The sequence below is a fragment of the Dermacentor andersoni genome, chromosome 11, assembly GCF_023375885.2.
Source record: "Dermacentor andersoni chromosome 11, qqDerAnde1_hic_scaffold, whole genome shotgun sequence".
NCBI lineage: Eukaryota > Metazoa > Arthropoda > Arachnida > Ixodida > Ixodidae > Dermacentor > Dermacentor andersoni.
This window is the reverse complement of record NC_092824.1, coordinates 30,236,254-30,248,250: the sequence shown is the minus strand read 5'-3', so window position 1 is coordinate 30,248,250 and position 11,997 is coordinate 30,236,254. Positions and strand designations below refer to the sequence as shown.

At 44.7% G+C, this 11,997-nt stretch overlaps 1 long non-coding RNA gene across 1 annotated transcript; it reads left to right on the top strand.

Annotated features, from left to right (window-relative positions):
• The first annotated feature begins 1,639 nt into the window (after positions 1–1,639).
• On the top strand, positions 1,640–6,315 carry LOC140214056 (uncharacterized). Its single transcript, XR_011890971.1, has 3 exons — positions 1,640–1,748; positions 4,519–4,592; positions 6,180–6,315. It is a non-coding gene; the product is annotated as an uncharacterized lncRNA (long non-coding RNA).
• Positions 6,316–11,997: the final 5,682 nt, after the last annotated feature.

The window sequence follows — 11,997 nt, the reverse complement described above, 5'->3', positions numbered from 1 at the left end:
CCATAATTTTTCTCTTAAACCCATTGAACGCACGCACGCGCGCACACGCACGCACGCACGCGCGCGCGCACGCACACACGCACACATGCACACAATACATGCAGCTCCCGTTTTTGGCAACCTTCAGGAGACATTGAGCAAAACTCCGGAGCCGTTATCCAGGAAATCAAGACGGGAATGGGAGGTGAATGGCGCGAGACCAAAACGAGAACAAATGGGCATCGTTGAGAGATGAAAACGAGATCATCCGAGGAACCAGCGAAAATTAAGAAAATGCAGTCTCCTGCCTTCAACTCTCTGTACAGGACCGCAATACATAGGCTAGTTACTGCGCGAAAAACCTAAAGATATTTCTCCCGATTCCAACGGTAGCGAGCAGGAGTGCCAGGTGAAAGGGGTACACATGTCAGTCTCGAACCACTGGGTGCTATGGGAGGTCGCCCTTCTCAGCCACAACCTCGCCGATCAACTTTGGGGCGTCCGGCACACCGAGGATACCCCCGTGTCAAACGCTTCTGCCCGTCTCCAAGATTGGGGCGGTTATAGATCCACTCCGCGAAATTCGCCGAACATTTTAAAAAAAGTGCTCAATCACTCACTCCTATTTTTTACTCTTGCCTGCTTGCAACATCAGTGAAGCTGCAATTTCTTGTACGCTGAAGTTTACTTGGTCAGTTCGAATAGCACCGCTCATTTAACTCATTCAGCGCTGAGATATCGATACCAGTGTTTTCGAAGGCAGAGGGACGTGAGTTACGCGGCGCGGATTTGGCGCCGCCTCCAAAAGATGGTGCGCCGCTGCGTGGCCAGGCCGGCACCGTCGGGCGAGCCGCGCGTGGTTATGAGAGTTAAAATGGTTTAGTAAACGTCGTACTTACTTCAACCAGTCTTCCTTTCTGTAAGCCATTTCATACTTGCATATGCTCGAGATTCCAGAAGCATGGGCAATTTTCTTTCGTAATGAGCTCATGAAAATACATCGCTTGTAGCCTGTATTTCCTTAAGAACTTTATCTAGCGGAGTCCTCAAATGTGATTCGGATACCGGCTTCTGATATGCGAGTACGTCGTTGACAGACGCATGTATGAATCATAGCAGGTCAACAAATTCTGCAGAGGTTGCACAGGTTTCGAAGAAAAAATTGTAGTACCTCGTCTGAAATACATCCTCTCATTTTTTCTTTGTCTTCGTCTACAACGGGCTATGTCTGCTGCTCGTAATAGATTAAAAAGAGCAAGAACATTGTGAAGCATCTGATGCGCAAATATTTGGTGATTCAGCAAATATGGTGGATCAAGGTTTGCGCGCTGGAGAAACCGACATGTTCATGTTCGCTTCGAACAATATCTTGTTCTGCCCGAGGTATGTAATGTAGCGTAATAATCTTCCGAAGAGGCCAACATTGCAGAATCTTGCGTGGTAAGCTCCTTTATGGCCACGAAGTCTTGCATACATTCAATACCGAGTTTCATAAAGAAAATTACACCGCATATGCAAGCACTGCAATAGGATTCTTCTACCGCTGAATGTTTTTGGATTGACGATAAAAAAAGTTCATTCTTATGAATTGGCGTTGCAGAGCTGGGAATTCATACTTTGTGTGTACTTTGATAAAATACAGGTGTCTATTCCAGCGGTAGCCTTAGTCACGTGCACCTGGGGCCCACAAACAGCATCGATCGCAAAAAGCCCAGCACAAGCCGCGCTGGAATGGTGGAGGCATCAGCAAGTGTACAATACGGAGCCAGGTAAGGTGACATTAAGAAATGTTTCATTGCTACAGAACTCGGAGACTACAGGGAATGCTTACCGGAGTGTAACTGTGCCTGCCTCCTCTAAATGTTCAAGGGGAGCGCTAGCTTTGATGTCTGAAACAGGAGCTGCATCAGCAGTTTTGAGCATTTGAACATACTTCCTGGCTGCAAGAGAGCGATTCGACACGGAGAGACCAGAAAGCATAGGGTTTTCTACAGTATGCTTGAGAGTACTCGGGCGCTGCCATCGTTGAGCCACTGTCGGAATGATGTGATGTGATGTGAATGATATGATGTGTACATTGATTTGTCTGAATTTGTCTGCCGTTTTTGTCGTAAATTTGAGAGCAATCTATACACTTCAAAGTGCGGAAGACTCTGCAAATACGTACAATGGGTACAAATGGAAACGACTGAGCTTGTCGATTTGGCCAAATGGAAACCCGCCAAGCGCCTCAATGCACTGGCTTGCCCGCGATAATTATATAAATGCGTTTCACATTGCTTGTCGATGCATGCGTTCGTGGCGTAATAGTTTCAATATTCGACCCATGTGCTTAGATGTCCTGTGTTCGAATCCTGCCGTCGGACAATTTTAATATTATTTATTCAATTATTCATTAGCAGGACAATGATGAAAATAACCAGTTTACAAAGTCACTATGCCGTTTGAAGCCAGAAGGGGGAAGTTAGGGCAAATCCATGTACATCCCATAATTCCCATGCTCCCGTAGAAACTAGCGCAAGAGTTATTGGTTACTGGTTATTGTATGAAACTATATCACAAAGGCGTGCAACAGCAAACGGCGCAATCATGAAGCCATAACAAATCGGCCGATGTTCCATGCTGTTATCGCGCTGCATTATGCGGCACAGTTGAAGGCTCGTTGCCTGTTTACTTGCTCCAGCTTATGGAATAAATATGGATAGTGAGGAGCAAGATGTTAATTTAAATCAAGGCTAATAATATTAAACAGTGTATCTAAGTTTACCGAGTGAATGTAGCGTGTGCTATAAAAAAAGAAACTTGCGCTAGAGTGACAAAACCGGCGGTGGCAGGTTGACCGGGACGCTTTAGAAATGGCTCTTCTTCGTTTCCCTGATAGTCAGATTTGTGTGCGTGTGTCCGCCATGAAAAATCGCTAAATGACAGGCGTCACTGTTTCGTTGGGCGAGCTTTGAGTTCATAGGCCGAACATATTCCACAATGTCTCGACAGTTTCAGGGGACCAATGAATGGTTTATGTTAGGTTCTGGGCTACTAGCTACTTGCGTGGAGTATTACCTGGCTTCCCTTTTTTTAACGTCATTGTGTGCACATTGCATCAGTTCTCTTACCTTATTCAAAGTGTGTTGTTGTGAACTCCCAGAAAAGGCACCTGAATTAAGATGACTCTCGGATATACATAACTCAGTCTATACCCTCGGTCCCGCATCCAAGTGTATTCTGTGTATTGATAAGAGCGCCTGCTTAGGCGACTCTTGGCACACCCATAAGTTCTGTATATTGACTTTTTTACCCGAAGACAAATCTCAGTAAGAGCTTAAGAAAGAGCGCGATCTTGCAAAACAGAAGCTATGCAGGTTTCGACTATATTACTTAGAAGAGACACTGGCGCTGCACTGTTTTTTTGAATGCATTGTAATGCGCGAGGGGGTTACTTTGGATCGGCATCGTTCTCGCAGAGCCAGGACAGTTTAAATGCGCGCCTGGCAAGCGAAGCAAAATGACGGTTAAAATCATTTCCTAAATCAGTACGTGACGAGCTGCTTTTTCTTTATTGCTCCATACGCAAAAATATTATTCAGAAGGACATGTGCTTTTATGTCCAAATATGCGAAACCACAGAGTGTCAGCAGGTCGCTCAAGTTCTAGAACAGATTTCCGTAAGCATTGCAACAGTTTGTCAGCGTATGCTATGTACTGTAGGTGAGAAAACTTTATCGAAACTTTGCCGGTGAATAAAAACATTTTACGAATGTTTCCTTTGAAGAAATCTATATCAAGGCAGCCATAAACATGTTTCAGGTTATGCAACGTTCTAGATAACGCCGTGGACCTCTATAATATCCCGACATTCCATAGGCATCGCGATGTCCGACGAGAACTCGATTACACGGTGTCGCCAGATGTCCTTCTAGTTAATCTTGCGAGAAAACTTATGATAGGGACTATCGAGGCCTGCACGTAATCATCACCAAGGCCCTTATGTCCGAAGTATGACGACACATGTGTAGCCCAGGTAGACTGCTGGAAGTCCCGTGAACATCTGCAGGTGGGAGTGTGACCAAGAGGCGGCGAACAGAGAAATCCTTGTTACACATTGTCTTCCCGATCATGCATTGTTGTAGGTGGCCTGATCAGTGCTTCGGAAATCACTTGTAATAGGGAGTGGCATCAAGGAACGTTCACTTTGGGACAAGCACCTGTAGCCTTCTTCGCAAGTCGTTATTAAATATACAGTGTCTGTAATACTATGATACTGACTTTGTTGATTGATCTTATACCTTGGTATAGATGTAATAGCTTGGCCCTTTGTCTTGCCAAATAACATTTTTGTTCATATCGACCTCGTAGCTGGCAGTATATTGTATCAGATCAATGTATCTGTGTATCTTATGGTTGCAGGGCTCAAACGTTTCAAGAAGGGGACTTGTGCTCATGAGTTGCATCAACTTGCCGAAATGTTGGCCTCGGAAACAACCTTTGTTGCGCCACTGTTAATCACCTCAGGCCTTACTGTTCGTTTGTTTTCTGTTCTAGAAATCCTCAGACCACGCGGGTTCACCAAAGCAACACGCAGTACTACCCGACTGCAGGCACATCCACCATGCAGGGTACGTGTGGGAAGGTTTTCAGACGTTGGTGTACCACGCCTCACCTTGCAGGTGATTGAGGAAGCCCTGATGTCTGGTATCGCCAAGATACATTTATACAACATCCCCGCTTGCTCTCAGATGCATGGTTCTGCGCGTGTAAATCTGAGCAGAATATTCTAAATTGAACTGTCATTCCATGAAATTAGGTTCCCCTGTGACAAGATCGAACAGACATTTACTGCGTTGATCAAGCTGCACGCACGTGTGCGATGCTGTTCCAATCGCTAGGATAGTTTGTAGATTATACTTGAGCAATTCCTGATGCCCATTTACCAGACTTATGGCAGCTATATGTGCATTTATAGTGTTTAGCGTTCCCAATTAAAGAGGCGGAATGCAACGTGCGCTATAAGACGCTACCTGGCCATGTGAGATAGATTTGTCGCAACTACGATACAGGTTGTCCCGGTTTTCTGTTCAACATATGTCCACGTCACGGCGAATGAAATCGGTGGTAACGCTTCTCAAGCCTTGCATTAGTAGCAATGCTTGTTTTTGGAGCTCTTTAATAAAGGGCATAAGCACATGATGAATTCAACTCGGCTGCGCATCTAGTTGTTACCTTAGACTTGACGAAAAAAAATCCTACAAAATAGTCGTAATAATTGGATGGAATGTAGAAACGCCACACGCAGACGAAGACAACTGTGCATTATTGTAAAACAATTTCGACAATTCGTTCTACAGATAAAAAATGCTTTATAAACCTGAGGCTACGCTGGATCCGTCATCCGCATGACTACGTGTCCGAAGCTAAGCTCAATTTCTTGATGGAATGAATTGTTGCGCACACGCGTACACAATAGATGTACGGGAAAACTATGCTGGTTTCTGAGAATGAAAGCTTTGCAGTTTACAAAAGAAATTTGTTTTTTTAACAGCATGTCGGATGAGGACAAATCTTTCTTGGCCTGGCGGATGACAATTTTCTCCTTCATGAACCTTTCCTTGCATTTCGAGATAAACACATAGGCAAAAGATGGAGAGTTTATGTTCGGGTTCGCCTAAGCCAAAGCCGTTGATCTTACACAAAGCTTTCCCATTTAGTGAGATAAACTAAAGATAAGCAGCTGATACGAGTGCAATAAATTACTATAGAACCATGCGGTTTTCTTGTGGTTAACGTTTTCAATAACAGCAGAACACTAGTATGTAGCCATTGGTCTATACATGCACGTTCAATCTTATTGTGTGATAAGCCAAAGCAATGGTTAATGCCTAGTAGCCTATCCGGGAGATAATGCATTATCCAAACAGAAGAAGCTAGCAAACCAAAATCAGGCTTTGTAAGATCAACAATGCTCTAGTCTAGTCATCGAAGGCCAAGGAATAAAACAATGAATAACTCCCAGTGCGCATACTTGTCTTTTTCGTAGCGCCACGTTGGGCCTTCCAGCTTTTGTTGCTTTCATTTAGAGAAGCATTCCAGAAGGAAGCACTGCTGTTAGGATTTATTAGCATCAAGACTCTTACGAAAACTTATTGACCCCTGGCGTTCCTAGAAGGGAATGTGACACAGTGTGGATGCAACACCACTGATTTCAGGGTATACACACAACAGAGAAACCGGAAGCACTAGTTTCACACTTCCAGTCTACAGCAGCAGCGTCGGTGGCAAATACGCAGTGGCCAGTACAAGCCACGCGGGCACGGAGGAAGCATCGGGCATTCTGAGAAATGATGCTAGGTGAGCCAAACTTCAGGAGGAATTCCTTTCAATAGAGCAACTAATTTGGACGTCATGGAACGCCGTATATGGCACAGTTATGCTTGAATTGACGAACTTGTGCGATGGATTGAAGTTCTGATGCCTGAAGCTCCAAGTATCAGCTCTTCCTTTCACAATATGGTGCTGGCTTTAACAGGAAGCTTTATCTGGGGATCTGCCACCTAGATCATAAATGCGAGAGAATAAACCATCTTGCTCTGCAACCACCACAACAACATTGGTAAACCTTGTGTTGTATTAAAAAATATCATAATATTGAAATTAAAGAAATTTCATTTTCGATATGTTAAGAAAATCGAAACTCAAGAATGGAAATTACAACATAATTAAGCTTTAAAAAATATAATGATGATTTAAACTGCCCTAATATTACATCTAAAGTTCCCAAAATAGATGTATTACACAGCACTAAAAAAACTATTTTATGAGTAAATACTTTGGAAATGTTCACATAAATGCCAACTATTTTACGTGTCTATTTTAGGATTCGTGATTTCAGAATTTTTCAAGTTGGAAACCAAAACAAAAATTTTTATTCAGGCAATTCTTGGAATTTAACTGCGTCAATCAAATGCAATATCTTTCAACGGAATTCACACGGAAGATAATAAAGAACATTGTTCCTTTGCCTTGACGGGTTTTCATTATTCATTTGCCCACGAAGCTCTGACCTAATAAGGACATAAGCCAGTCTAGAGGCCGGCAAAGCTGACATGATTTACAATGTAAACCAGAAGAGTTGAGCAGCACCATAAAATTCCACTAGCCATGTGAACAACAATAGCAATGATGATGTGTAGTGTTTTATGGCGCAAGGGCCAGGTATGGCCAAAGAGCGCAATGACAAAGGTAATGTTAGCGGCTCATTGTGAATGATGCAGGCAATGAATTAGACAATGAATTTCTCATGGTATATGTGACATGGCTGTAACAACAATAGCAATGAATATAGGTATAGAAATAGCCCATTACCCACACAATAGCAAACAATGTTCACCTAAAGCTTAGCGCAGATATTTCAAAAGAGCAAGAGACAGTAAAGCATACATGCAGAGGGCGCGCGTGAATATGCTCCCGAGAAACACGCCTGTGTGCCTTAAGGATTCTGCAAGCAAACGTCTCCCTCTGAAAGGGCACTTATCCTCATGAGTTCCGCCCCCTTGTCGAAGCGTTGGCTTCCGCTAAAGTCTTCAGCTACCTTTGTTCACCATCGCAGGCCGCACTGTTCATGTGCGTATCTTTCTTGCATTTTAGAATTCCTGACGTCAGCGGCGCTGAGCCATGGAGTATGCAGTACTACGCGGCTTGTGGCACAACTGCAGTCTCCGGTAGGTGTGGGAAGACTCACCTTGCACGTGACTCAGCAATCTGTCTGCAGTCGTATACGACACATTTCTAGAGCATCGCCGCTGGTTCACGGGCGCGCGGTTCTACACCTGTCAATCTGTGCTCTACATCTACATAGTTTCTAATGTTGCCTCGTGAACTTAGGCTCATGGTTGAGATGATCTGATGGGTGAATCGCTGCGGCGATAACACTACTCGCGTCTGTACGGTACTGTACTCCTGCTGAGGACAGTACTAGTAAGCCAGTAATTAGGAGAGTAAGCAGCCATTCCCAGTTTGCTATCATGTCGACGTCGCTAAAAAACAGCAACAAGGCTCCTTCACCTTTGCCATTAGAAGAAACGTTTCTTTTCTAAGGGCTGCTTATTGTTGATTGAACTGTTTAACTGCATGATGAATTAAACTGTGCTGTGCTTCTTGTCCTTACCTAGTACTTCCCAGCACTGCTACAATATAGTCTCAAATATTATCGAAAGCGAACGCGGAGGAGCCCGAGGCAATCTTCTTTCCTCGTCGTCCTATGTACCTTTATATGCTTTATGTGACTTTATTCGAACAAATGAATGAATGAACGAACTTCCATGCTCCCAAGCACTCTGAAATTTGTCTTCCGGGCCCTTAACAACAGCGGAGTGCTGCAACGCTAGAAATCCACGAAGAGCGATTTGTACAGCTGAAGCACGGAACACATCGACGGTCTCCATGTTTTCCATCCATTGCTTTTAAATGGTGACATAGGTTTCATGGTGGTGTCCACAAGAGGTCGCGGTCAGCGATGATTTCCAAACATTGATGGGTTCTCTTGTGCATGATAGGCTGGCCATTAGTAGCCACCGCGCATCCGGCCATTCATTTTCGCATTAAGGTGACTAATGCGCATTCTGCTGTTAAGATGCCGAGGCGCTGTCTCTTAACATAAGCATACGTCAGCGTTGCAGCCTTTTGTAATCTTGCGTGAGCCTGCGGACCAGCTACTCCTGAAGCCCAGATGCAAATGTCATCTACATAAATTGATATTCTGACCGAGTATGGCAGGGATTCCGCTAGCCAAATCAGAGCTATGTTGAACAATACGTGGTGCAGTGGCCGGTAATTTCACCATCCTCGGTGAATACAAAAAAAAGCTCATTCGGGTCAGGTTGCTCCCAATTCAGCGAATAGCGTGACCTCTGATTTGAACGTACACGAGCGCGCCAACGATGGCTTTACGCGAAACGTTACCATGAGCGCCAGTCACGTCTTACGATAGCGCTAAGGAGAGGCGTTTGGGTGTATGCTGTTGTTGAATAGGCAAAATCAATGACGTTGTCGACCGGCGAAAGGCCACGTCAAAAGCCGGTAATCGCGTCTGCATAAGCATTGCAATGCTCAAAAAACAAATCGAGGCACGTGGGGATCATCCTCTCAATTACTTTGCCAACAAAGCTGGCGAGAGCAAGAGGCAAATCTGATTTGAGTTCAAGGGGACTCTTTCCGTCACTCCAAGGAACGTTGGGATGGCACAGCAGGATCTCTCGTTCTTCATGTTCAAGAAGGCATACAGCAGAGTGCGCTATATCATCTAGTCAGGGGCGAATACGAACGCCTGCAAATGGCTAGAGCAGCCTCCAATTCTTCCATGCAGAAAGGTTCGTCCGTTGCCGAAGCTTGCGTGAAGGGAACTTCGTACAATTAAAGATCCTTTCGTAACGCTCTGTCACCTGCAATTCTCTCACAAAATTCTTCTCCAACATTGACTTCTCGACAGCCTTGGCGGAGAGCCTATGCCTTAAAGTGGTTGCGTTGCCGAGCAGAAACGCGTACGCCCTGGAGATTAAGCCTTACGCGAGACAGTGCTTTGCGGGGGTCCAACTAGTTACAGAATAAGTTCCACTGTTTGTTGTATATTTGGTCCATGTGGGTGTGTATTTTCTTCTGCGTCCGCCTGGCCTCCCTCAGGTATAGAATCGACTTCGTGCGTCTATATCTGTTCTCAGCGTGTCGACGTACTGCACGAAACCGACGCTCGAAATAAGATCTAACGAATACATTGCTGTGCCAAAAGGAAAAAAAAGACTTAGGAGGGAGAGTAAGAAGCGACAGGTCGAGCGCTGAGAGCCGTGATGGCGGTCAATAGTAGTTTCTTACTCTCCCTCAAAATAATTTACGTTCCATTTGGCGCAGCAATGTATTCGTTAGATCTCAACCAACTCGCAGAGCAAGAAGTTCTGCTGGAAATAAGGCATCGCGGGACCAATGTGACATAGAGCCAGCTTCTGTACGACGACCCTCTCAAGAATGTCGGACAGCCGTCGTTGAAGAGGCAGAAGTCATGGCCCGAAGCAAAAGGTACAAGAGTCCTGGCTCCTAAATTCTTAGAAAGAGAGAGAGAGAGAGAGAGAGAAAGCAAGGATAGGAAAGGCATGCAGGTCAACCAGACGAGCTTCTGGTTTCCTACCCTACACTCAGTGTAATGAGAAAAGGGGAAGGGAAAGACTAAAAGAGGAACAAAAATGCCCTTTCATAGTGGGAGCTGCGTACCTGTTGAAGCAATCGAAAATTACGGGCACCTGTAAGAAATCGATTTCAGTTCAAACAACCGACGAATCGCCTCCAAATGGTCTCTCCATTCAATGAAGTGCACAGTAGCAGGAACTTATGTTGTGCGTGCATTTTTCTTTCGTAAAGAGCTGAAAGCGTGCATCAGTGACCCATCCTACTCTTTTAGTTCAACCGATAAAGAAGAGGTGCAATAAACCGTACACGTCTGGTGTATAACTAGACGAGGCGATGCAATAAACTCTGCCTTATTCGCTTAAGCGCACTCCTCAATTTTAATGCGTAAGCATTCCCTGTTGAGTACCCCAGCAAAATCGGTAATTAACACGAAATCTCTTTTGTCTGCAAAACCTCTTGTCTGCAAAATAAATGCATAAGAGGGGAAGTTAGCACATCCTACTGTTAAAATTGGGTAAATGTAGATGATTGGTCGCTTTAGAATAGATAAAGAAGCAATGGAAAACGACAAAAAGAAAAGGAAACCCGTAATTGTCGTCCCCTTGAAAGCTTACTTTTGCGCATTAGATATTCCATTGCAAGGAAGCCTGCTTTGGGGTGCGGAGTATGAATAATCATGGAATGTCTGGTTGGTAAATGCGATAATAGCGTAATTGTAGATGATTGGTAGCCTAAAAAATTTTCCTCCTCTGAAGTTTGTCTACGTCGTGCCTTAAACAATAACCAGCTTGGAAGGCCTGCATCTCACAAATGCCAAGGATGTCTTCACATTTCATCCCACAAAGATAAGCGCAATGACGGAATTCTCGTTTCTGAAAGGCAACGCTTAAACAAAGGTAGAGTTCAGACCATGTACAGTGAGGCTAACCAGTGCATAGCTGCGGCCAAAGCAAATGGTTAGTTGTCGCTGGTTTCCTCCAACATCGTATCTCGTAGTGCTCACTCTACAGTCATGTATCCATCCAAGTAACCAACCAAGTATTGGCTATTTCCGAAATGTGGCTTTAAAAAATTAAATTATGGGGTTTTACGTGCCAAAACCACTTTCTGATTATGAGGCACGCCGTAGTGGGGGACTCCGCAAATTTCGACCAGCTGGGGTTCTTTAACGTGCACCTAAATCTAAGTACACGGGTGTTTTCGCATTTCGCCCCCATCGAAATGCGGCCGCCGTGGCCGGGATTCGATCCCGCGATCTCGTACTCAGCAGCCTAACACCATAGCCACTGAGCAACCACGGCGGGTGAAATGTGGCTTGCTGAACCAGTTCCACTCCGAGAGTTTCACTATGTAGCATGATGCGGTCTATGCAGGACACACATGATAAAGAACACAAAACGCTACCGAAACCCTGAGAATTGTCTACTAATGAGCAAGCATTTTTAGACATCAGAAAAGCGATCGGTAGGAAGACTTGCATAAGGTACGAAAAGCAAGTAAAAAAAAGCGAACTAGTAGCAGAGCCAAAGAACGGCTACCCATTACGAAACAATAGTCAAAATTATTGCAGCGTTTTGTAAATTCCGTATTTCATGAAAGTGCGTGCAACAGAACTTTTTCGCACTCGCGATGCAGGCAGCACGGCATTTTTTATAAGATCACCGTTCCATGTAGCGAGCGTGAAAGAAGTTTACGACAGTGATGCCATCCCTGGAAAGAACTCCAAATGGGCAGCAGGGTCCCGGACCTGGCATCTGTTCTCCATTCGCATCTTAGGACATGCCTGAACAAAGACTGGTAGCATCCACGTGTCAGGCATCCAGTAGAAGCGACAGTAATGAAACACCACAA